The following is a 24038-nucleotide window of genomic DNA, read 5'->3' as shown; positions in this document are numbered from 1 at the left end:
TGGAGAAGAGAAAAATTAAGAGAGAAATGTAAAAAATACACAAAGCAATTGTTAAGAGCGTATTGGTACTAGAGAAAGTACAGTAGATTGCTTTTTGGATATACATGTGTCTGTATGCCTGTTTGCTATTTTAGTTGTATTTTGGGGAAACAGATTGGAGATTTGGTGTCAGTGTTAAAATTACCTAATTTACAGAAAGTATTCTAATCAGTATTTTTGTATATAAGTCTGAATTTTCAGGAACAGTTTGCTGGTGTTCAGCAGGAAATGCCTGCTATGTTATTTTTAGAATCCCAGTGGGCCAGTATCTTTCTTTTTGGTTTTTACATATTCCTCTCATTTTTTTCAGACTAATTCATGGAAAAAATACTGTTGTTCTCTAACATCGTGTGAAATCAAATTGGTAAGTGGATAATTTGGCAATTCTATTATTTTCATTAATTCTATTTTCATTATTTCTATTACTTTTATTAATAGAATTATTAATAATTCTATTATTTTCTATTATTCTATATTTTTGGACCTATAATCTATCACGTTGTCAGTGTTTACCAAAATGATTCATGCATCCCTTCGTTTTTATCTATACATAGATAATAAAATACTGTTTTACTTTATCGTAATAAGGATAAAAAGAATTAAAAAGACCTTCCCAAAACTGATACATAAAGATATTAAATTTAATATTTGTAGGGGAATGACCTTCAAGTCTTGGAGTCTTGTATTACTATGTGTGTATATTTGTGTGTGGGATTTAGTATGGTATGGACATTATACTATAATCAATATTCTAGAAGATGACTTAGATTTTCTATTATAAAGCCAAAAATATTAATAGAATGCATTGTCTTGAAATTATTATAATTTAAGTCTTTTCATGGGACTGAAATAGGCTGAAATATACTCAGCTATATTTTTTAAAAATTCATTGAAAAAATTATATATGTTTACTTTGACAAACATCTTCTGTATAATATTAAGAAAGTTTTCTATTACTAGTAGGAAAAATATGCAGAAACATGCTAAGGAAAAATATATATATTATTGCAAACAAATGCACACACATATAGGTTTGCAGTGCTAAACGTAACTTCTGGTTTGGAAGTTTGTTGTGTTACATTTTGCTTTTATGAATTCTCATCACATTTGAGACTCAGTTCTGACTTCACATTTGTGTAATGGATGTTGGCTGTTTAAACTATTATCTTTTTTCCCCTCATAACTTGTAATTATGGTACTTGAGAATAAAAAGTAACAGAGTCATCTTATTTTTCTTCTGTTAGTATTGTACTTGAAAGAGTTTCACTGTAAATGTATTATCATTTTGAGATAAAGTATTTCATTATTTTTATTAGAGCATTTTAAAAGTTTTTTTTATATTATCTGCTATAATTCTTAATTTAATTTCTGATGATATTTCTTTATTTTGCATACTTTGTGATTTTTTTTCAAATTTTGTCAAGGTGACAAAAGTCAAAAAAGAAATGAAAATAATTATTTAAAACTTATTTAGATCAAAATTTTAAAGAAGATGCCAAAGTCCAAAACTGTAATTAAAAAGAAAAGTAATTTAGACTCACCAGGTACCAAATAGAACAAGGCAACATCACATTAAAATTTTATGTAAAGGAAAGAAATGCAGGTGAATGTTTTACATAACTCTACGTGAGTTTGACTTGTCAATGAAACAAGGAAAATGAGATAATATGCAGAAGAATGAAATTATGTGAAATATTAAATGGTTAATGTGTTGACATATTTAAGTATCTTTGACCATGGTTTTATTCCCTCATTCTGAAAATAGTGTTATGCCTTCTCAATTACTTTTTGTAATAACTCCTTTTGTAAAATACATCAAAATTTTAACAGTATTGATACTCTTGCTATTGTATAAGTTCCTAACCATGTGGTGTCATGTAAGATGATACATGGTAGACTTTGGAAGCATTTTATCCCTTCTCTAGTTCCTGCTGCTAATTTCAGGTGTTCATTTAAGTTTTCCTTGACCATTTATTATAAAATACTGTAACACAGTAAAGAAAAGAAAAAATAGCTGAAGCTATCTTGGATGTAGTCTGGGTAAAAGAAAAGGTTGAAATGTGATTAACATTCAAAGAGTAAGAAAACCTATCTAGTGGTTTAAGTAGGCAATCTTTCCTTGTTACAATTAATCCATGATTATTAAAAGATACAGATGTAAGATTTTGGTTTACAACTTGAACTCTGTGTAGCCCTTCTCAAAATTTGCTGCGAGACATATTGGAATGTACTCTACTTGTAGTAAAACTGGCACAATCTGGTCTTCTCCTTGGTGTTGATAAACTTTAAAAAATGGTGGTTTAAAGACTTGGACTCTTTTCAAGGTGGTCTTAATTTTAGTTTACTACCAATCATAGAGCATGCCTGGGACTTACTTAACCCTTTTCATTGTTTAACATGAAAATATGTAACTGTGGTATAGTAATAAGTATCTTAAGTAACATGAAAATATGTCCTGTGGTACAGTAGTAAATATCTTAAATGGTATGACCCTAAGTTACTTTACGGTCTCATTTTGTCAGTGGTATACAAAACTAAGCTTGCAAGTCTGGACTTTTCTGATTTAATAAAATGACTGATTCTGCATAGTTCAAACTGATTGACTGATATTAGACTCAACTCTATAGGAAAATCTAAAAACTAGGAGATGATTATAGTCTCATATAACCTAAATTCTTATAACTTATCATATGATTTTGAGCTGATTTAGGGGAGGCGAGTCAACATTTAAGGTCGAAAAACCTGTTTGTATACTAGATTGTTTCTAGAGGCACATTTTTTTTTAATTTGCTATAATACTAGACATAAAATACATGTGGGTGATATCAGTATCTATGAGTATGTTTAAATAATTTTATATTTTAGGTTAGTGACAAAACTTGAAGAAAGCTCCTATAAAATATATTGTTCAAGTAATATCACTTGTCAGTTACATTAATGCATAGGAAATACACAAACATGCATACATAAATAAAAACCTAACAATTTAATACTAGAAGTATAAAATATAAGACACAACAATAAGGTAATAAAAGAAATGTACAAAATATATAACAAATAATGTTTAAATCAAAATTGAAACCTAAAGCTATGCTTAGTTAGAGATGAAGATACCAAGTTTGTTAAATAGTCAGCAAATTTTTTTAAGTTAACTAATAATTTGCTTCAAATAAATAAAAGAAATGTAATTAATTATAGATGGAAATTAATACACAAAAACAAAGAAATAAAATCTGTAAAATGGATTAAATAATTCAGGAACCGATAGCTTTAAAAAAGATGAAATGATTACTGATAAATCTATACAACAATGAAAAGAGAAAAACAAAGAGTAACTAAAATGGAATAGCTAAAATATATGTTTGCAACTGTGGGTGTGCATGTGTTTATATGTGTGATTAAATGTGTGATGGTGAGTCAATGAATTTGAAAGCCTTATAAGAAATTATACTCAAGCAGAGCCAGAATTTCATAAAATTAATCCAATGAAGTACAGATAACTTAATGACTTCAATATTCAGAGTAAATAGTCATCAAATCAAAAATTAAAAAAACAAAAGCACCAGCTAATGGTTTCTAAAAGTTAGTAAAATTCAAATTAAATTTATGGACTCCTCCTTATTTCTATGATAAATAACAATTTTCATTTTATAAAGCAGACACATCATGGAAAATATAGGCTGCATTAAGTTTCAGTTCAGTGCAACCACTCAGCTGTGTCCAACCCTTTGGAACCCAATGGACTGCAGCATGCCAGTCTTTCCTGTCCATCACCAACACTTGGAGCTTGCTCAACCTCATGTCCATAGAGTCACTGATGTCATCCAACCATCTCATCCTCTGTCATCCCCTACTCCTCCTGCCTTCAATCTTTCCCAACTTCAGGGTCTTTTCCATACAGTCAGTTCTTTGCATCAGGTGGCCAAAGTATTGGAGTTTCACCTTCAGCATCAGTCCTTCTAGTGAATACTCTGGACTAATTTTCTTTAGGGTTGATTCGTTTGATCTCCTTGCAGTCCAAGGGACTCCCAAGAGTCTTCTCCAACAAGACAGTTCAAAAGCATCAATTCTTTGATTCTCAGCTTTTTTATGGTCCAACTCTCACATCCATACCTGACTACTAGAAAAACCATAGCGTTGACTAGATGGACCTTTGTTGGCAAAGTAATGTCTCTGCTTTTTAATATGCTGTCTAGGTTGGTCACAGTTTTTCTTCCAAGGAGCAAGCATCTTTTAATTTCATGGCTTTAGTCATCATCTGCAGTGACTTCAGAGCCCAAGAAAATAAAGTCTGTCACAGTTTCCAATGTTTCCCCATCTATTTCTCATGATGTGATAGGACCAGATGACATGATCTTCTTTTTATGAATGTTGAGTTTTAAACCAGCTTTTTTTCATTCATTTTTCACTTTCATCAAGAGGTTCTTTAGTTCTTTGCTTTCTGCCATAAGGGTGATGTCATCTGCATATCTGAGGTTATTTATATTTCTCCAGACAATCTTGATTCTAGCTTGTGCTTCATCCAGCCATGCATTTCACATGATGTAATCTGCATATAAGTTAAATGAGCAGGGTGACAATATACATCTTTGACATACTCCTTTCCCAATTTGGAACCAGTCTGTTTTTCCATGTCTGGTTCTACCTGTTGCTTCTTGATGTGCATACAGATTTCTCAGGAGGCAGGTAAAGTGGTCTGATATTCCCATCTCTTGAAGAATTTTCCACAGTTTGTTGTGATCCACGCAGTCAAAGGCTTCGACATACCAAATAAAGCAGAAGTTGATGTTTTTCTGGAACTCTATTGCTTTCTCTATGGTCCAGTGGATGTTAGCAATTTGATCTCTGGTTCTTCAGCCTTTTCTAAGTCCAGCTGGAACATTTGGAAGATCTCAGTTCATGAACTATTAAAGCCTGCTGCTGCTGCTGTTAAGTCGCTTCAGTCGTGTCCGACTCTGTGCGACCCTGTAGATGGCAGCCCACCAGGCTCCACCGTCCCTGGGATTCTCCAGCCAAGAACACTGGGGTGGGTTGCCATTTCCTTCTCCAATGGATCAAGGTGGAACGTGAAAGTGCAGTCGCTCAGTCGCGACCCCATGGACTGCAGCCCACCAGGCTCCTCTGTCCATGGGATTTTCCAGGCAAGAGTACTGGAGTGGGTTACCATTGCCTTCTCCATATTAAAGCCTAGCCTGGAGAATTTTGACATTACTTTGCTACCATGTGAGATTAGTGAAATTGTGCAGTAGTTTGAACATTCTTTACCACTGCCTGTTTTGGGGACTGGAATGAAACCTCACCTTTTCCAGTCTTGTCACTGCTGAGTTTTTCAAATTTTCTGGCATATTGAGGGCAGCACTTTCACAGCATCATCTTTCAGGATTTGAAACAGCGTAGCTTGCATTCCATAACCTCCACTAGCTTTGTTCATAGTGATGTTTCCTAAGGCCCACTTGACTTTGCATTCCAGTATGTCTGGCTTTAGGTGAGTGATCACATCATCATGGTTATCTGGGTCATGAAGATATTTTTTATATAGTATTTCTATGCATTCTTGCCACCTCTTCTTAATATCTTCTGCTCCTGTTAGGTCCATACTGTTTCTATCCTTTATTGTACACATCTTTGCATGAAATGTTCCCTTCATAACTCTAATTTTCTTGAAGAGATCTCTAGTCTTTCCCATTCTATTATTTCCCTCTATTTCTTTCATTGATCACTGAGGAAGTCTTTCCTATCTCTCCTCATTATTCTTTGGAACTCTTCATTCAGATGGGTATATCTTTCCTTTTCTCCTTTGCCTTTAGATTCTCTTTTCTCAGCTATTTTTAAGGCTTCCTCAGACAACGATTTTACCTTTTTGCATTTCTTTTTCTTGTGGATTGTCTTGATCACTGCCTCCTATACAATGTCCTGAACCTCCATCCATAGGTCTTCAGGCACTCTGTCTATCAGATCTAATCCCTTGAATCTGTTTGTCACTTCGACTGTGTGATCGCCAAGGGATTTGATTTAAGTCATACATGAATAATCTAGTATTTTCCCCTACTTTCTTCAATTTAAGTCTGAAATTTGCAGTAAGGAGTTCATGATTTGAGTCAGAGTCAGCCCCTGGTCTTGTTTGTGTTGACAGTATAGAGCTTCTCCATCTTTGACTGCAAAGAATACAATAAATCTGATTTTGTTATTGACCATCTGGTGATGTCCATGTGTAGAGTTGTCTCTTGTGTTGTGGGAAGAGGGTGCTTACGGCGACCAGTGCATTCCCTTGGGAAAATTCTGTTAGCCTTTGACCTGCTTAATTTTGTACTCCAAGGCCAAACATGCCTGTTACACTGGGTATGCCTTGAATTTCTACTTTTGCATTCCAGGCCCCAATGATGAAAAGGACATCTTATTTTTGGTTTTAGTTATAGAAGATCTTGTAGGTCATCATAGAACCGTTCAACTTCAGCTTCTTTGGCATTCATGGTTTTGCCATAGACTTGGCTTACTGTGATATTGAATGGTTTGATTTGGAACTGAACAGAGATCATTCTGTAATTTTTGTGTTTGCACCCAAGTTCTGCACTTTGAACTCTTTTGTTGACTATGAGGGCTAGTCCATTTCTTCTAAGGGATTCTTGCCCACTGTAATAGATATAATGGTTATCTCAACTAAATTTGTCCATTCCAGTCAATTTTGCATCACTGATTCCTAAAATGTTGATGTTCACTCTCACCATCTCCTGTTTGACCACATCCAATATATCTTGATTCATGGACCTAACTTTTCAGGTTCCTATGCCATATTGTTCTTTGCAGCATTAATTTTAAGCAATCTTAATTCTAAGCTGAATAACTCTAAAATATTTAAGCTAAGTCATATTTATGAATGTAGATATTGTCTTACAAAATATTAGCAAGCAAATTTCAGATGGCCATAAGAGATATATGATCTATATTCATGTTTTCTTTAAAATGGAATAAATTTTATGTTAATACTGTTCATAATTCCAGTAAGTTAAAGCTCTACACTTGGATTGAAACTTTCATCAAAAAAATTTACACAAAATTTCACTTGATTAAATCAACCAACCAACCTCTTAAAAATTTTTAATTATATTAATAAGAAATTTATGTATGGCATACATATTAACCATAAAGATATACATATTATCCATACCAGGACTAAGGAAACAATGCACACAAATACCGCAGACTGACTTACACAAGATAAATGTATTTTCTCATAATTCTGGAAGCTGAAAATATAAGATCGAGGTGCTGGCAATATTGATTTCTGATACTACCTCTCCCCTTGGCTTAAAGACACTTTTACTGTATTGACATATAGCCTTTGCTCTGTGTGTGCTTGTGGTGTCTCTCTTCCTGTTCTTATATGACACCAATGCTATTAGATTAGGGGCACCACCCTTTGACCTCTTTTCACTTTAATTACTACCTTCAAGGCATTATGTCCAAATACAATCATAATGGGGGACAGGGCTTCAGCATAGAAATTTTTGTTTTGGGCACACTCTCTACAAAATGTTCAGCCACAGCACTTTTACTTGATTTGGTTTGCTCATATTTAAAATACTAAGAAATGTAACAGAAAAAATGTTTATTTTTATCACTCAAAAATATTTATATTTTCAAACAATTGGTATGGATAAAATATAAAGTATTGACTGAAGGGAATATCAAAATTCAAAACTCAAAAGTTGCAATTCTTGAGTATCTCTTTATTTTTAGATACATATATACTTGTCATATCTTTTTGATAAATTGACACTTTTATCAATGTATGATGTCCTGCTTTGTCCCTTATACTATTATTTGGCTTAAATTCTATTTCTTATGATACTGGTATAGCCTGTCTGGCTCTCATTTGGTTACTATTTGTATGTAATATTGTATTTCAACCTTTCACTTTCCATTTATTTTGTGTCTTTAAATAAAATATGGGTCCTTTGAACACAGCAAATAGTCAGGCCATGCTTATTTTGTTTTTTAATCCATTTCAATAATATCTGCCTTATATTGGAGATTTTAATCCTTTACATTTAATCACTGATATGGAAATACTTCTGCCATTTTGCTATTGGTTTTCTATATATATCATATAATTTGTTGCTTTCCAACTCCTTAATTATTTTCTTCTTTTGTGTTTATTTTTTTAGTGTACAATTTTATTTTTAATTCCTTTCATATACATATTAAAATTATTTTCTAGCAGCTATGTTAGAGATTACAATTAGCTTCTTATATTTATAGTAAATTATTTGGTTTGATAGCACCCTAGCTTCAGTGGTATATGAAAACTGAACTCTTATATAGATGCATGATTCTTGACTTTTTTTTGTCATCATGAATTACATATTATACATTATATACCCATTAAAATGTTTATATCTATTTTATCCATTGGTCCTTTAAATCATATAAGTACAAGTGGATAGATTTTAAACAAGAAATATTATAATGATTGATTTTGGACTTATGTAATTTTCTCTGCCAGTATTCTTTATTTCTTTGTATGGCTTCAAGTTACTGTAAAGTGTACTTGTTTTTATACCCTAAAGGCTCCCTTTTGCATTTTTATATGATAGGTCTACAAACAACTAATTCTTTCAACTTTTGTTATCTGGAGCTTTTTTTTTTTAATTGCAGTGATGTCTGAGGAGGGCTTACAAAAAGTGGAGAAAAGAAGAGAGGGTAAAAGTAAAGGATAAAAGGAAAGATATACCCATCTGAATGTAGAGTTTCAACGAAGAGCAAGAAGAGAGAAGAAAGATCAATTCCTCTGTGATCAATGTAAAGAAATAGAGGGACACAATGGAATGGGAAAGAGTAGAGATCTCTCAAGAAAGTTAGAGATACCAAGGGAACATGTCATGCAAAGATGGGCACAATAAAGGACAGAAATGGTATAGACCTAACAGAAGCAGAAAATATTAAGAAGAGGTGGCAAGAACATAGAAGAACTATACAAAAAGATCTTAATGACCCAGATAGCCATGATGGTGTGATCACTCACCTACAGCCAGAAATCCTGGAGTCAGAAGTTAGCTGGGTCTTAAGAAATAAGCTAGTGGAGGTGATGGAATTTGAGCTGAGCTATTTCAAGTCCTAAAAGATGATGCTGTGAAGGGCTACACTCAATATGCCAGCAAATTTGGAAAAATCAGCAATGGCCACAGGAATAGAAAAGGTCAGTTTTCATTCCAACTCTAAAGACAGGCAATGCCAAAGAATGTTCAAACTACCACACAATTGCATTTATCTCACAAGCTAGGAAACTAGTCTCAAAATTCTCCAAGCAAGGCTTCAACATTTCATGAACTTAGAAATTCCAGATGTTGAAGCTGGATTTAGAAAAGGCAGGGGAACCAGAAATCAAATCACCAACATCTGTTAGATCATAGACAAAGCAAGAGAGTTCCAGAAAAACATCTATTTCTGCTTTATTGACTATGCCAAAGCCTTTGACTGCATGGATCACAACAAACTGTGGAAAATTCTTCAAGAGATAGGAATACCAGACCACCTTGCCTGCCTCCTGAGAAATCTGTATGCAGGTCAAGAAGCAACAGTTAGAACTGGGCATGGAACAACAGACTAGTTCAAAATTGAGAAAGAAGTATGTCACCCTGCTTATTTAACTATACACAGAGTACATTGTGCAAAATGCTGGGCTGGATGTAGCACAAGCTGGAATCAAGGTTGCTGGGAGAAATATCAATAACCTCAGATATGCAGACATGATACCACCCTTATGACAGAAAGTGAAGAAGAACTAAAGAGCCTCTTGATGAAAGTGAAAGAGGAGAGTGGAAAAGCTGGCTTAAAATTTGACAGTCAAAAAAAAAAAAAAAATCATAGCATCCGGTCCCATCACTTTAAGGCAAATAGATGGGGAAACAGTGACAGACTTTATTTTCTTGGGCTCCAAAATCACTGCAGTTGGTGACTAAAGCCATGAAATTAAAAGATTCCTTCTTGCTCCTTGGAAGAAAAGCTATGACCAACCTAGACAGCCTATTAAAAAATAGAGATATTACTTTGCCAGCAAAGGTCCAGCTAGTCAAATTTATGGTTTTTCCAGTAATCATGTTTGGATGTGTGAGTTGGACCATAACAAAAGCTGAATACTGAAGAACTGATGCTTTGAACTGTGATGTTGGAGAAGACTCTTGAGAGTCTCTTGGACTGCAAGATCAAGCTAGTTAATTCTAAAGGAAATCAGTCCTGAATATTCTTTGGAAGGATGGATGCTGAAGGTGAATCTACAATACTTTGGCTACCTGATGAGAAGAGCTGACTCTGGAAAAGACCCTGATACTGGGAAAGACTGAAGGCAGGAAGAGAAGGGAGTGACAGAGGATGAGATGACTGGACAGCATCACCAACTATATGGGCATGAGTTTGAGCAAGCTCCGGGAGTTTGTATTGCACAGGGAATCCTGGCCTGCTGAAGTCCATGGAGTCACACAGAGTCAGACATAACTGAGTGACTGAATCAAACTGATATATATATATACATACATACATGCATATATATATATATATATATACACACACACATACATGCATATATATATATACACACACATATATATATAACTCTTGCCTGGAAAATCTCATGGATGGAGGAGCTCGGTGGGCTGCAGTCCATGGGGTCGCTAAGAGTTGGACACGACTGAGAGACTTCACTTTCACTTTTCACTTTCATGCATTGGAGAAGGAAATGGCAACCCACTCCAATGTTCTTGCCTGGAGGGCTGCCGTCTGTGGGATTGCACAGAGTCAGACATGACTGAAGCAACTTAGCAGCAGAAGCAGCATGTATATATGTATATGTATATATATATATGTATGTATATGTATATATATGTGTATATATATATAAAGTGAAGTGAAGTTGCTCAGTCATGCCCAACTCATTCGTGACCCCATGGATTGTAGCCCACCAGGCTCCTCAGTCCATGGGATTTTCCAGGCATGAATACTGGAATGAACTGCTGTTTCCTTCTTCAGAGGATCTTCCTGACCCAGGGATTGAACCCGGGTATCCTGCATTGTAGGCAGATGCTTTACTGTCTGAGCTACCAAGGAAGCCCATATGTATATATATTCTTTTTCAGATTATTTTTCATTACAAGTTATTGCAAGATATTGAGTATAGTTCCATATGCCATAAACCATTTTAATTTCTTGTTGATTTTTAAATTTTGTTCATCAGATGTGGAATTCAGTCAGTTATTTTGTTGTTATTGTTGTTTTTTCACAGTTTAGGAATGCCATCCTACAACGTTCTTGGCTCCGTCATTTTTGCTAAGAAATTTACACTTAACATTGGCAACAAATTTTTTAATTGTAAGTAGCTTCTCTTCTTTTGACTTCAGGGTGTTCTCTTTTTCTTTAGACAATTCAAATTGTGTATCTCATTGCGGATACTGTTTTATTCATTTTTCTTGGAGTTCATCACATATCCTCTTTGTGTAAAATCATGTCTTCCATCACATTTGGGAAGTTTTCAGCTATTGTATCTTCACATACTCTGTCAGTTTCTCCTCTCTCACTGAGACTCCTACTCTGCATATATCAGTAAATTTGATGATGTCTTACAGGCCTTTTATTGCTCTGTGTGTGTGTGTGTGTGTGTGTGTGTGTGTGTGTGTGTGTTTTCTACATACATCTCAACTTTTTCTTTTTTTTTTTTTTTTTAATCTCTGTTAGTTTTTCTTTCTGCTCCTATGACTGGATAGCTTCAGTTGATCTCTCTTATATATACATTTTTGTGTTCCTTAAATCTCTTTTTGAAATTATCTGGTGATTTTTATTTTACTAAACAATATTTCAAAGTGCTCCAACTATTTTTAAGTTTCCTTCTTGATTTTATATTTATTTGATTACTATAAGCCTTTTACTTTTTTCAAGAGTTAAACAAAAAATTCTGATACTTTTTGTGTACTATTATTTTGTAGAGAGAAAAACCTATGCCACCATTTTGTACATTTTATTCTTTACAGCTCCAGAATTTTGGTTCAGTTCATTTTTTATTGTTTCTGTGTCTTTATTGATATCATGATTCCTGAGGCATTAATTGCATGATATCCTTTAGCTATGTGCATAGTTCCATTTACATCTATGACTGTAACACAGTAGAGTCTTAGAGTCTGTTTCTAGTAAGTCCAATGTCTATGCTTGCACAGAGACAATTTTGGTTAAATTTCCTATGTGTGGGGCATACTTTTTTTGTTGTTGTTGTTACATGCTTCATTATTTTCTGTTGAAACTTGAACATTTTAAATAGTATAACTTGTTAATTCTGGTGATTAGATTCTTCTGCCACTTTAATTTTTTTTTTTTTTGTTCTTGCTTTTTCTGCTTTGTAATTGGTTGGATTTTCAGTGAGTTTTCTAGTCTATGATTGTAAAGAATGTATTCATTGATATGTGTGGACTGCAGTCTCTCTTCTTTTATCTTCTGATTTGACAGATGCCTTTGAATGTTTAGAGACAAAAATAAAACCCCCAATTCTGTTAGTCTTTGCACATTGGCCCTGTGTTGCAACACTCCTTTAACACTTAGATGGCTAGTTACAGACCTTGCTTAGTCTTCACTTTCTGTTTGTTCAGAGCCTAAAGATCAGCCTGAGGTAAAAGTTTAGGGCCGTCCCAGGTTCTTTTGTTTTTTGTTTTTAACAAAAACCTTCCCCTGGGCATGCACATGGCTTCCTATATTCCCCAATATTCATGTGAGATTTTCAATCCCATAATTCTTCAAAGACCCTTTCTCCACAAATTTTCCTCTCAGGCTTTTGGCAGTTTTTTATTGTCCCTCAAATTGCAATCATGTGCTCTAGGCAGCAGTGGGTTCTTTACTTGCCTTCCATGGTTTTTGAGAAAATCCCTCTCTGTACCACTTTTCTGCCCTGAGAAAGTTCTCAATCAGGTGAAGCAGAGGCACATGCTTTCATCAGTCCTACAAGTGAGTGTTAGAAAAACAGATAAAAATAACTATTTGAGAACAAGATCAACTTTCCTTCCTCCAGAACAAGGGACCAGAATGCCAAACTGGAATATTGGTTGCCATTTCAAGACCATCTTGGAGACAGGAGGGAGGTAGGACAAAGGCAAGTACTTCAAAACTCCCCAACTATTTTTAAGTTGATTAGATGTTTACTTGGCTGCTATAAGCCTTTGTGGCTTCCCTGGTGGCTCAGTGGTAAAGAATCTGCCTGCAATTGGAGAGGCAGGTTTGATCCTTCAGTCAGAAAGATCCCCTGGAGAAAGAAATGGCAATCCACTCCAGTATTCTTGCCTGGGAAATCTCATGGACAGAGGAGCCTGGTGGGATATAGTCCACAGGGTTGCAAAAGAGTCAGACATGAATTAGTGACTAAACAACAAAAATAAGCCTTTGATTTTTTTTTTTTTTAATTAAGAGTTAAAAAAAAAAGTAAGTCTGACAGTTTTCATTCACTTTAACTCTGTTTTTAGAGAAACAGCCCCTTTGGAACTACCTACTCCACCATATTCACTGACACCAGACACAAACTGCTAGCATATTTTTACATTAAAAATAAATCTAATATTATTTGAATGAAATTCTCATACATTCACTCATATTTATATAAGGTGTGTGTGTGTGTGTCTGTCAATGTGTGTTATCAGATTTCTTTTTTCTTTCTTCATTTTCTAATGTATTCCTAGAGAATTATTTTACTTACACATATTTCCTGAAGGCAACTATATTATTCAAAGAATAAATAGAAGGTCAGATTATATAATTTTCCTTATTAATTTTTATTGGAGTATAATTAATTTACAATGTTGTGTAAGTTTCTGCTGTACAGCAAAGTGAATCAAATTTATATACACACACACACACACACACACACACACACACACATATCCACTTTTTAAAGATAACTTTTCCCTTATAGGTCATTACAGAGTATTGAACAGAGTTCCCTGTACTATAGAGTAGGTTCTTATTAGTGTCAATTTTATATATAGTAGTGTGTGCAAATCAATCCCAATCTCCCAATTTATCCCTCCTTCTTCCTTTCCCTCTTGGTAACCATATTTACTTTCTACACCTATGAATCTCTTTCTGTTTTATAAATAAATTCATTTGTACCATATTTTTAGATTCTACATATATGTGATATCATATGACATTTACTTTTCTCTGTCTGGCTTATTTCACTCAGTATGACAATCTCTAGATCCCTCCATATCACTGCTAATGACAATACTTTATTCTTTTTTTATGGCTTAGTAATATGCCACCATATATAACATGTACATCTTTATCCATTCATCTGTCAATAGCCATTTTTGCTGTTTTCATGTTCTGGTTATTGTAAATAGTGCTTCAGTGAACAATTAGGGTACATTTAAATTGTTTCTGGAACAATATATTTATAATCTCACATTTTCACTTCAGCATACGTCTGTTCAACATAGAACTGAATTTTCATAAAGTTTACTTTGCTTCACATTTTATGCCAAAGTCTAGATAATCAAAATAAAGAAATAGATATAAGAAAAGAGGATGTTATTTAACATCTGAGGAATTCCATAATTAGAAATTCTAAGTTTCAGTTTTATTTTCTTGTTTATCTTTCCAGGATTATTTTCAAATATAACAATTTATTGCTTGCAATTTTCCTAAGATAGCCAGACTGTTGAGGACAAAATATGAAAAATATAGAATGTAATAATTTGCAATGTCTATTATTATGAAATTCAAATTCAAACACACAAAGATATTATTTCCATATAATATTGTGAGCAATACAGATAGATATATGTATAAAATTCTATGGAACCACAGATCAACACTTTACATAACATGATATTTAAAGCAATACTGATTAATAGAGTACTTGAAAGGTGATAAGTTGGATTATTGAAACATCCTTATAGGAAATGGCATGAGAAAAGCCACAGAGATACAAATAAAATTGTTTATATAAAAAGAAACTATCATTAGAGAGAGAATCGAAAGTGGACCATTGATAGTGGTTATAAAAAGAATTAGAATTGTAAACATAGTAGAGCTTCCCAAGTAGTGCAGTGGTAAAGAATCTGCCTGCCAGTACAGGAGACACAGGAGACTCAAGTTTGATCCCTGGATGGGGAAGATTCCCTGGAGGAGGAAATGGCAACCCACTCCAGTATTCTTGCCTGGGCAATCCCATGGACAGAGGCAGACTACAGTCCCTGCATTTGCAAAGAGTCAGACACAATTGAGTGACTAAGCATGTGTGTTCGTCCTCTAGGTAGTTATTATCAGAGGAAAAAGAATACTTCAGACAGATTCTTTATATCTTCCTATATTAACCTTGTTTATCTGTTACTTGAAGTGCAGATGCAGAATGGTAATTATTGGAGAAATGAGAACTGAGACATAAAGGTCATTGTCTGCTTTAATTTTAACACGACATGCTCACTAGAGCTCTGGATAAAGATAACTTCCTCATCAGGATTTGCTAGAGAATGACTTCAATTATGTGTCTGAGGAGGCACAACTGAGTGGCAGCTTTGGTCAATGACACAAACAGAGTGAGAGCTTGAGAGCTCATTACTGTGTGTTATCATATGTGTGATTCTGTCTTCCTTTCAATTTGTTTAAGAAAACAAATGATTCATTTTTACTTTTGGAATTTTATTTTAAGATCTTTGGTATAATTTCACTTAAATTTCCCCTTTAAATTACTGAAGATAACACAGGAATAAAATACAATATTGAATGTGTGTAAGAGGACAAAAAGACATATAATGAAAAAAAAAATTTTATCAACTACATTCTTACAATAACTTAAAATTAAGAATAATACCTTTATCTTATAATTATTCCTGGTGATTTTCATTCTATTTCTTGTGGATATTCTACAATTTGAACCATATATATTTGAACCATAAAAAAGTACATGACTGGCCAGTGGGTAAGTATTTGCTGAGACAAGGTATGCAATCTGCAGCCATCCATTCAGGGCGTGTTGCCCAGTTCTGGTAGCCGCAGAGGGGCCAGAATGGTCTTGGCCTTTCTCGTAGCACCACCAGCCAGAGGAAAGAGGGTTTTGACACTTGGAAATCTGAGCTGAGCTGAAGGGAAGGGAGTCTGTGGCGATGGAGTCTAGTCTGGGTAGGGTAGTTTTTTTAAAAATGATCTTGGGGTACTTCCTTGGTAAAATTTTCAGGCCTCACTGGCCATTGGAAGATTTTTTGGACCCAAGTCCTGTGCATTTTCTGGGCTCTAGATATAAGGCCTGATTTTATTCATTTTGGAGGGGGTTTAGTCTGTTCATGCTCCATTTCATAGATTCACATGGTCAGAAGAGTTAAATCCCTTTGTGACGTCTGACCTAAGCAAGAACAAAAAACCACATTTCAATGTGCCTTCCCCCATTCATAGGAAAATTATGTCTTCTCCTCTTTCTAAAGAGCTGAGACAGAAGTAAAGGTTCAATCCTTGCCCTTCTTAAAGGATAATGAAGTTCAGAAAGTACAAGTTGTAGAAGGGCACTACAAAAGGCAGCAAATTGGCAAAGCAATCCAGGTTTACAGGAAGAAATGTGTCAACTACACTGAAGAAATGCAGTAGGAGAAGGCTAATGGTACAGCTCTCTATGTGGGCATTCTCTCCAGCAAGGAGGTTAACACTAGACTAAAACCAGACAAAGAGTGCATAAAGATCCTGGAAGGGAAAGCCAAATCTGGCCAAGTAGGAAAATAAAAGGGCAAATATGAGGAAGAAACAATTGAGAAGATGCAGGAATAAAGTCATATTGTCAACAGCTCTCATTAAAAACTGTTGAAATTATTTAAAAACATACATGACAGTCCTTTTCATTAGAAATCATTAAGTTTTAGTTCAGTTCAGTCACTCAGCCATGTCTGACTATTTGCATCATAATGGATGGCAGCACACAGGCTTCCTTGTCCATCACCAACTCCTGGAGCTTTCTCAGACTCATGTCCATCGAGTTGGTAATGCCATCCAACCATCTCATCCTCTGTTGTCTGCTTCTCCTCCTGCCTTCAATCTTTCCCAGCATCAATGTCTTTTCCAAAGAGTCAGTTCTTTGCATCAAGTGGCCAAACCACTGGAGCTTCAGCTTCAGCATCAGTCCTTCCAGTGAATATTCAGGACTGATTTCCTTTAGGATGGACTGGTTGGATGTCCTTGCAGTCCAAGGGATTCCCAAGAGTCTTCAACAACACAGTTCAAAAGCATCAATTTTTTGGCTTTCTTTATGGTCCAACTCTCACATCCATACATGACTATGGTAAAAACCATAGCTTTGACTAGACAGACATTTATTGGCAAAATAATGTCTCTGCTTTTTAATAAGGTGTTGAGGCTGGTCATAACTTTTCCTTCAAGGAGCAAGCACCTTCAATTTGATGGTTGCAGTCACCATTTGCAGTGACTTTGGAGCCAAAAGTTAAATAAATAAATAAAGTCTCTCACTGTTTCCATTGTTTCCTGCCGGAGTCCAGCCCCGGTGGATCCAGGGTAATTCAAAGCGGGGATGGAGTCAGCAAGGAGAGATTTATTTAGTTAGAGATATAAAGAGAGATTAGGAAAGAATAGTGTAGTAGGAAAATTAGCGGAGAAAAGAGGCTGAACAACTTGGTTTACACAGGAGACCAATAAAGTTCCAAGACAAGGAACTTGCACCATCTACATAGGCCACCGGCACCCGCTTGAATAGCGGAGGATGCCCCGCCTTGGGCTCCCTCTCGCATGGGTCTTAGAAGCCAGGGCAAATAAGTAGACACGGAGATCCTCTGTGCTTCAGATGGGAATTCAGCCTGAAAGCAGAGAAAAGAATGACATGGGGGAGCCAAGCATCGGTGCAAGACCCACAACTTTATTTTCAAAAGCAGCTTATATAACCCAAGTTGTACATAAAGAAGTAATGGAATATGCAGAGTTATGCAGGGGCAGCAGTCCTGACCCTTATTGAGACCAGGCTTTCTTTTTGCATACCTTCCCATATACAAAAGGTCTCAGGTGGTTTTATGTCATCTTCTGGCTAGGGGGCCTGTTAACATTTTTATGGCTCTTTTCCTAGATAAATGTCTATCAACCAGAAAACTCATTTTCCCTTGAAGTGTTTTTTCTTTAATCTGCATCACCCTCAAAGTACTAAATAAAGTTACATTCCTGTAGAACAAAGGTGCAGTGGGTTATAACAAAGAAAGTACTTAACTCAAAGATCTAATGTTGCTAATACCAGGGCTACTACCTGTTTTTTCTACATACCAACTATATCAACAAATAAAAGAAATGAAAACTTGGCAGCAAGTATTGGCTCAACAATGAAACCCTTAATCAGTCCTATTCTAATGATTTTGACTCCTCAGAAGCCCCTACATTCCTAGAATGTTTTACGCTTCCTGTGCCTCTCACTGTCGGGAGGCCAAAAACAATCACATGTGCAGCTGTAAGAGTCTGGACAAACCTGTCAGCTTTGGTGGCTAGCAAGCCATCAGAGAGGTTTTTGGATTGAAATACTCTTATTATGCCCAGGAGACTTATTATCTAAAAGCTCTAAATTTACTTTTTCCAGAAAAAGGTGGTGGGGGGACAGCCCCCTGTTAATGTCAGAGGAGTAGGTGGAAAGCATAACACAGTAAAGCAGGCAGATTCTGGTTTAGGGGGTAGATGCTCAAGAAAATTCAGGGGGACCCCTGAGGCCTGATCCCACCTTTGCATTTTGTCAGGCCCCTTTCCTCATGACCTTTGCCACGGGCGGGATTCCCCATGCTGGCTTCTGGCAGTTTCCCCATCTACTTGCCATGAAGTGATGGTACTAGATGCCATGATTTAGTTTTCTGAATATTGAGTTTTAAGCTAATTTTTTCACTCTCCTCTTTCACTTTCATCAAGAGGCTCTTTAGTTCTTCTTCACTTTCTGTCATAAGGGTGGTGTCATCTGCATATTGGAGAAAGAAATGGCAACCTACTCCAGTGTTCTTGCCTGGAGAATCCCAGGGATGGGGGAGCCTGGTGGGCTCCCATCTATGGGGTCGCACAGAGTTGGACACAACTGAAGTGACTTAGCAGCAGCAGCATCTGCATATATGAGGTTATTGATATTTCTCCTGGAAATTTTGATTCCAGCTTGTACTTCCTCCAGCCCAGCATTTCACGTGATGTAATCTGCGTATAAGTTAAATAAGCAGGGTGACAGTATACAGCCTTGATATACTCCTTTCCCAATTAGGAACCAGTCTGTTGTTCCATGATCAGTTCTATCTGTTGCTTCTTGATCTGCATATAGATTTCTCAGGAGGCAGGTAAGGTGGTCTGATATTCCCATTTCTTAGAGAATTTTCCACAGTTTGTTGTGATCCACCCAGTCAAAGGCTTTGGTATAGTCAATAAAGCAGAAATAGATGATTTTCTGGAACTCTCTTCCTTTGTCTATGATCCAGCAGCTGTTGGCAATTTGACATCTGTTTCCTCTGCCTTTTCTAAATTCATCTGGAAGTACACAGTTCACATACTGTTGAAGCCTGGCTTGGAGAATTTTGAGCATTTCTTTGATAGTATGTGAGATAAGTGCAATCGTGCTGTAGTTTGAGCATTCTTTGGCATTTCCTTTCTTTGGGACTGAAATGAAAACTGACCTTTTTCAGCTCTGTGGCCACTGCTGAGTTTTCCAAATTTGCTGACATATTGAGTAAAGCACTTTCACAGCATCATCATTTATGATTTGAAATAGCTCAACTGGAATTCCATCACCTCCACTAGCTTTGTTTGTACTGATGCTTCCTAAGGCCCACTTGACTTTGCATTCCAGGATATCTGACTGTAAATGAGTGATCACTCCATCATTGTTGTCTGGGTCATTAAGATCTTTTTTGTATAGTTCTTCTCTATTCTTGCCACCATTCCTCAATATATTCTGCTTCTGTTATGTCCATACTCTTTCTGTCCTTAATTGTGCCCATCTTTGCATGAAATGTTCCCTTGCTATCTCTAATTTTCTTGAGATCTTTATTCTTCCCCATTCTATTTTTTTTTCTCTATTTATTTGCATTGATCACTGAGGAAGGCTTTTTTTTTTTTTTTTAATCTCTCCTTGCTATTTTTTGGAACTCTGCTCTCAAATGGGTATGTCTTTCCTTTTCTCCTTTGCCTTCAATTCTCTTCTTTTCTCAGCATTTGTAAGGCCTCCTCAGACAACCATTTTGCCTTTTTACATTTTTCCCTCCCTTGGAGATGGTCTTGATCACTGCATCTGGTACATTATCATGAAATTCCATCCATAGTTCTTCAGGCACTCTGTCTATGAGATCTAATCCTTTGAATCTGTCACTTCCACTGTATAATCATAAGGGATTTGATGTAGGTCGTATCTTAATGGTCTAGTGGTTTTCCTTACTTTCTTCAATTTCAGTCTGTAGTTTTCAATAAGGAGTTCATGATCTGAGCCACAGTCAGCCCCTGGTCTATTTTTTTTTTTTTTTCCTGACTGTATAGGCCTTCTCCACCTTTGGCTGCAAAGAATATAATCAATCTGATTTCAGTATTGACCCTCTGGTGATGTCCATGTGTAGTCTTCTCCTGTGATGTTGGAAGAGCATGTTTACTATGACCAGATCATTTTCTTGGTAATATTCTGTTAGTATTTGCCCTGTTTCCTTTTGTTCTCCAAGGCCAAATTTGTCTGTTTCTCCAGGTATCTCTTGACTTCCTACTTTTGCATTTGAGTCCCTTATAATGAACAAGACGTGTGTGTGTGTGTGTGTGTGTGTGTGTGTGTGTTAGTTCTAGAAGTTCTTGTAGGTCTTCATAAAACCATTCAACTTCAGCTCTTTTAGCATTACTTGTTGGAGCATAGACTTGGATTACTGTTATATGAATGGTTTTCCTTGGAAACAGTGATCATTCTGTCATTTCTGAGAGTGCATCCAAGTATTTCAGACTCTTGTTGACTATGAGGGCTACTCCATTTCTTCTAAGGGGTTTTTGCCCACAGTAGTAGATTTAATGGTATCTGAGTTAAATTTTCCCATCCCAGTCCATTTTAGTTCACTGGTTCCTTAAATGTTAACTCAATGTTTACTCTTGCCATCTCCTGTTTGATCACTTTCAACATACCTTGATTCATGGACCTAAGATTCCAGGTTTCTATGCAATATTGTTTTTTACAGCACTGGAGTTTACTTCCATCACCAGTCACATCCACAATTGGGTGTTGTTTTGCTTTGGCTCTATCTCTTCATTCTTTTTGGAGTTATTTCTCCACTGATCTCTAGTAGCATATTGGGCCCCTACTGACCTAGGGAGTTCGTCTTTCAGTATCCTATCTTTTTGCCATTTCATACTCTTCATGGGGTTCTCAAAGAAATAGTACTGAAGTGGTTTGCCATTCCCTTCTCCAGTGGATCACTTTTTTTTTCAGAACTCTCCAAAGTGACCTGTCTGTCTTGGGTCACCCTCCAGAGCATGTCTCATAGTTTCATTGAGTTAGACAAGGCTGAGATCCAGCCTTGTGATCAGTTTGATTAGTTTTCTATGATTGTGGTTTTCAATCTGTCAGAATTAAATTTTAACAACCTCAACATTTTTTGTTTGAATCAGAGAGCACAAAATGGATAAACAGTTTATATATCCCAATGTAAGAACTGAGGACAATTCTATTAATATATTGCATATAAACATGGAATACAAATAAAATATGATTGTAATATTTGGATTATATCCACATTGTTTATGATTTGGGTAAAATATGCGATGTACTCTGAAGTATATAGTACATTCTATCCGTATCTATAATCTTGGTGTGAGGAGAAATTCCTCATGATTATTTTCTGTTTTTACATTTTGTTCTACTGTTCTTTCAATGCTTGATATGTTCTTCATCCACTCCTAAAATCTCATAGTCCTTAATTTCTCATACAAATCTTGTCTTCTGCTTTTCACCAAATCCTGTCACGTTCAAATTTCCAGGTATTCCTCAGCATGTGTAGCTTCCTTTTTTTTTTTTTTTTTTTTTTAATCCTACAGACAGCATTTCACTGATAACAATACTATAAATTTGGTAGTTCTAATCTGTCACATTTTTTATGTACTGGCATGTGTTCTCAAGTTGTTCCATGCTGCATCTTTTCTAAATTTGTTAGCTTCTGTATCTGTTAGAATTTTGTTAACTAAATGGATCTGAAAACAACAAAAAATTATCTTAAAAAATAGGTTTACTTTGGCTCAGAAGAGGGACAGTCTAGAGTGATGACTGAAGCTGTGACTGGTCAGTGTTTCATCTTCAAGCTCTTCTCATAGTTTTATGTTTTCATCTACAACACTGGATTTATGCTCTAATTCTACTCATAATTATGGGATGTTTATTAGGTTGAGACAGGCCCAGGTTTTCATTCATCGTTTTTAAGACTGTTTGTCTTAGTGCATTTAGATTGCTATAACAAAATATTGTAAACTGGGTGAATTATAAACAACAGAAAGTTATTTCTCATAGCTCTGAATGTTGGAAGTCCAAGAACAAAATGAGGAGATTTGATAAAGTCGACTTCCTGGTTCATACAGGTATGGTAGCTTCCTGCTGAGTCTTCACATAGAAGGAGGGGAAGTGGAGCTCTCCTGGGCTTTCTTATAAGGACATCATCCAAATGTGTTAATCATTTTCCAAAGACTTTACCTCCTAATTCTATGACCTTAAAGGGATTTTAGCCTGTGAATTTTGGGGGTACATAAATATTCAGACCCTAGCACTATTAATTATTTTAATATGGAGGAAAGTTTCTTATATCTCATTTACTGTGTTGGACTGTATCAATTCATGGACCAATCTCTGCTGACTGAAGAATATTATTGAAAAATAATATTAGGCCCACATTCTTCACAAAATACAAAATAGAACAGAAAACAAGAAAATAAAAAGAAAGACCTATCAAGGGATAAATGTCCCTAAGCATCAAAGACCAAACAGATACTTCAGACACCTGATGTGAAGAGCCAACTCATTGAAAAAGGCATTGAAAAAGGCAAAGACTGAAGGCAGGATTAGAAGGGAATAACAGAGGATGAGATGGTTGGATGGCATTACCAACTCAATGGATGTGAATTTCAGCAAACTCTGGAAAATAATGAAGGACAGGGAAGCCTGGCTTGCTGCAGTCCATGTGGTCACAAAGAGTTAGACATGTTTAGTGACAACAGCAACAGGATCGTGCAAATTTAGATAATCATTTACAATGTTCTCTTTGACTGCCTCAGATGCCAGAGCTGGTTAAGGTGATATGCTGAGCTTTCTTCTTGCTTAATGTTTCCTAATCTTTGAGAAACAGTATATATTGCCCAGATAAAACTGCTGAGTTTTGCCAATTCAACATAATATCAATGACCAAAAATTTTTGTGAAAATTAAAAATATGCAATTATTTAAATGGTGATGATATTTACATTAAAAATACATTATTACAGTAGACTGTATATTACAATAGATTGGAAGAGATGTAATTGCTGACCTTTGCCTAAAGCACTATAGAAACTGAATTTGGAAGGAAAACTGCTTTTCTGGAAAAATGATAGAATTAACTTCAGACTACTTCTTGGCTAAAAATAAAGTGGATGTGAATGAAGACCAGTAGAGAAGGAAATGGCTACCCACTCCAGGGTTCTTACCTTGAAAATTCCATAGACAGAGGAGCCTGGAGGGCTACAGTACATGGGATCTCAAAGAGTCAGACATGACTTGGCGACAGAGCAAGCAGCACGAATGAACAGCAAAAACAAAAAGCCAAATGATTTGATGTTCTTACTTAAATATGCACTTCTTTAGAGCCTAGTTCCTCTATGGTTATCTTAATGATTATATACAAATTGAAGACTGTTCCTTACTCGGTCTTTATTTATCATTAGGGAATTGTGGTGTTTCAGCCTGTTTTATCAGGTGGATGATGGTGCTAGGAGTTGAGGGATCAGCTTGAACATTCTGGATATATAGAGAAAAAAGAACTGAAA

The 24038-nt window shown here is 35.7% G+C and overlaps 1 pseudogene; it reads left to right on the top strand.

The window, feature by feature from the left end:
* The window catches only part of LOC138090712 (large ribosomal subunit protein uL24 pseudogene), a 34759-nt pseudogene extending 17938 nt beyond the window's left edge, over positions 1–16821 (top strand).
* Positions 16822–24038: the final 7217 nt, after the last annotated feature.

Source organism: Capricornis sumatraensis, chromosome 14, assembly GCF_032405125.1.
Source record: "Capricornis sumatraensis isolate serow.1 chromosome 14, serow.2, whole genome shotgun sequence".
Lineage (NCBI taxonomy): Eukaryota > Metazoa > Chordata > Mammalia > Artiodactyla > Bovidae > Capricornis > Capricornis sumatraensis.
Note: the sequence above shows the minus strand (reverse complement) of the source record. Positions and strands in the feature narration are given on the sequence as shown.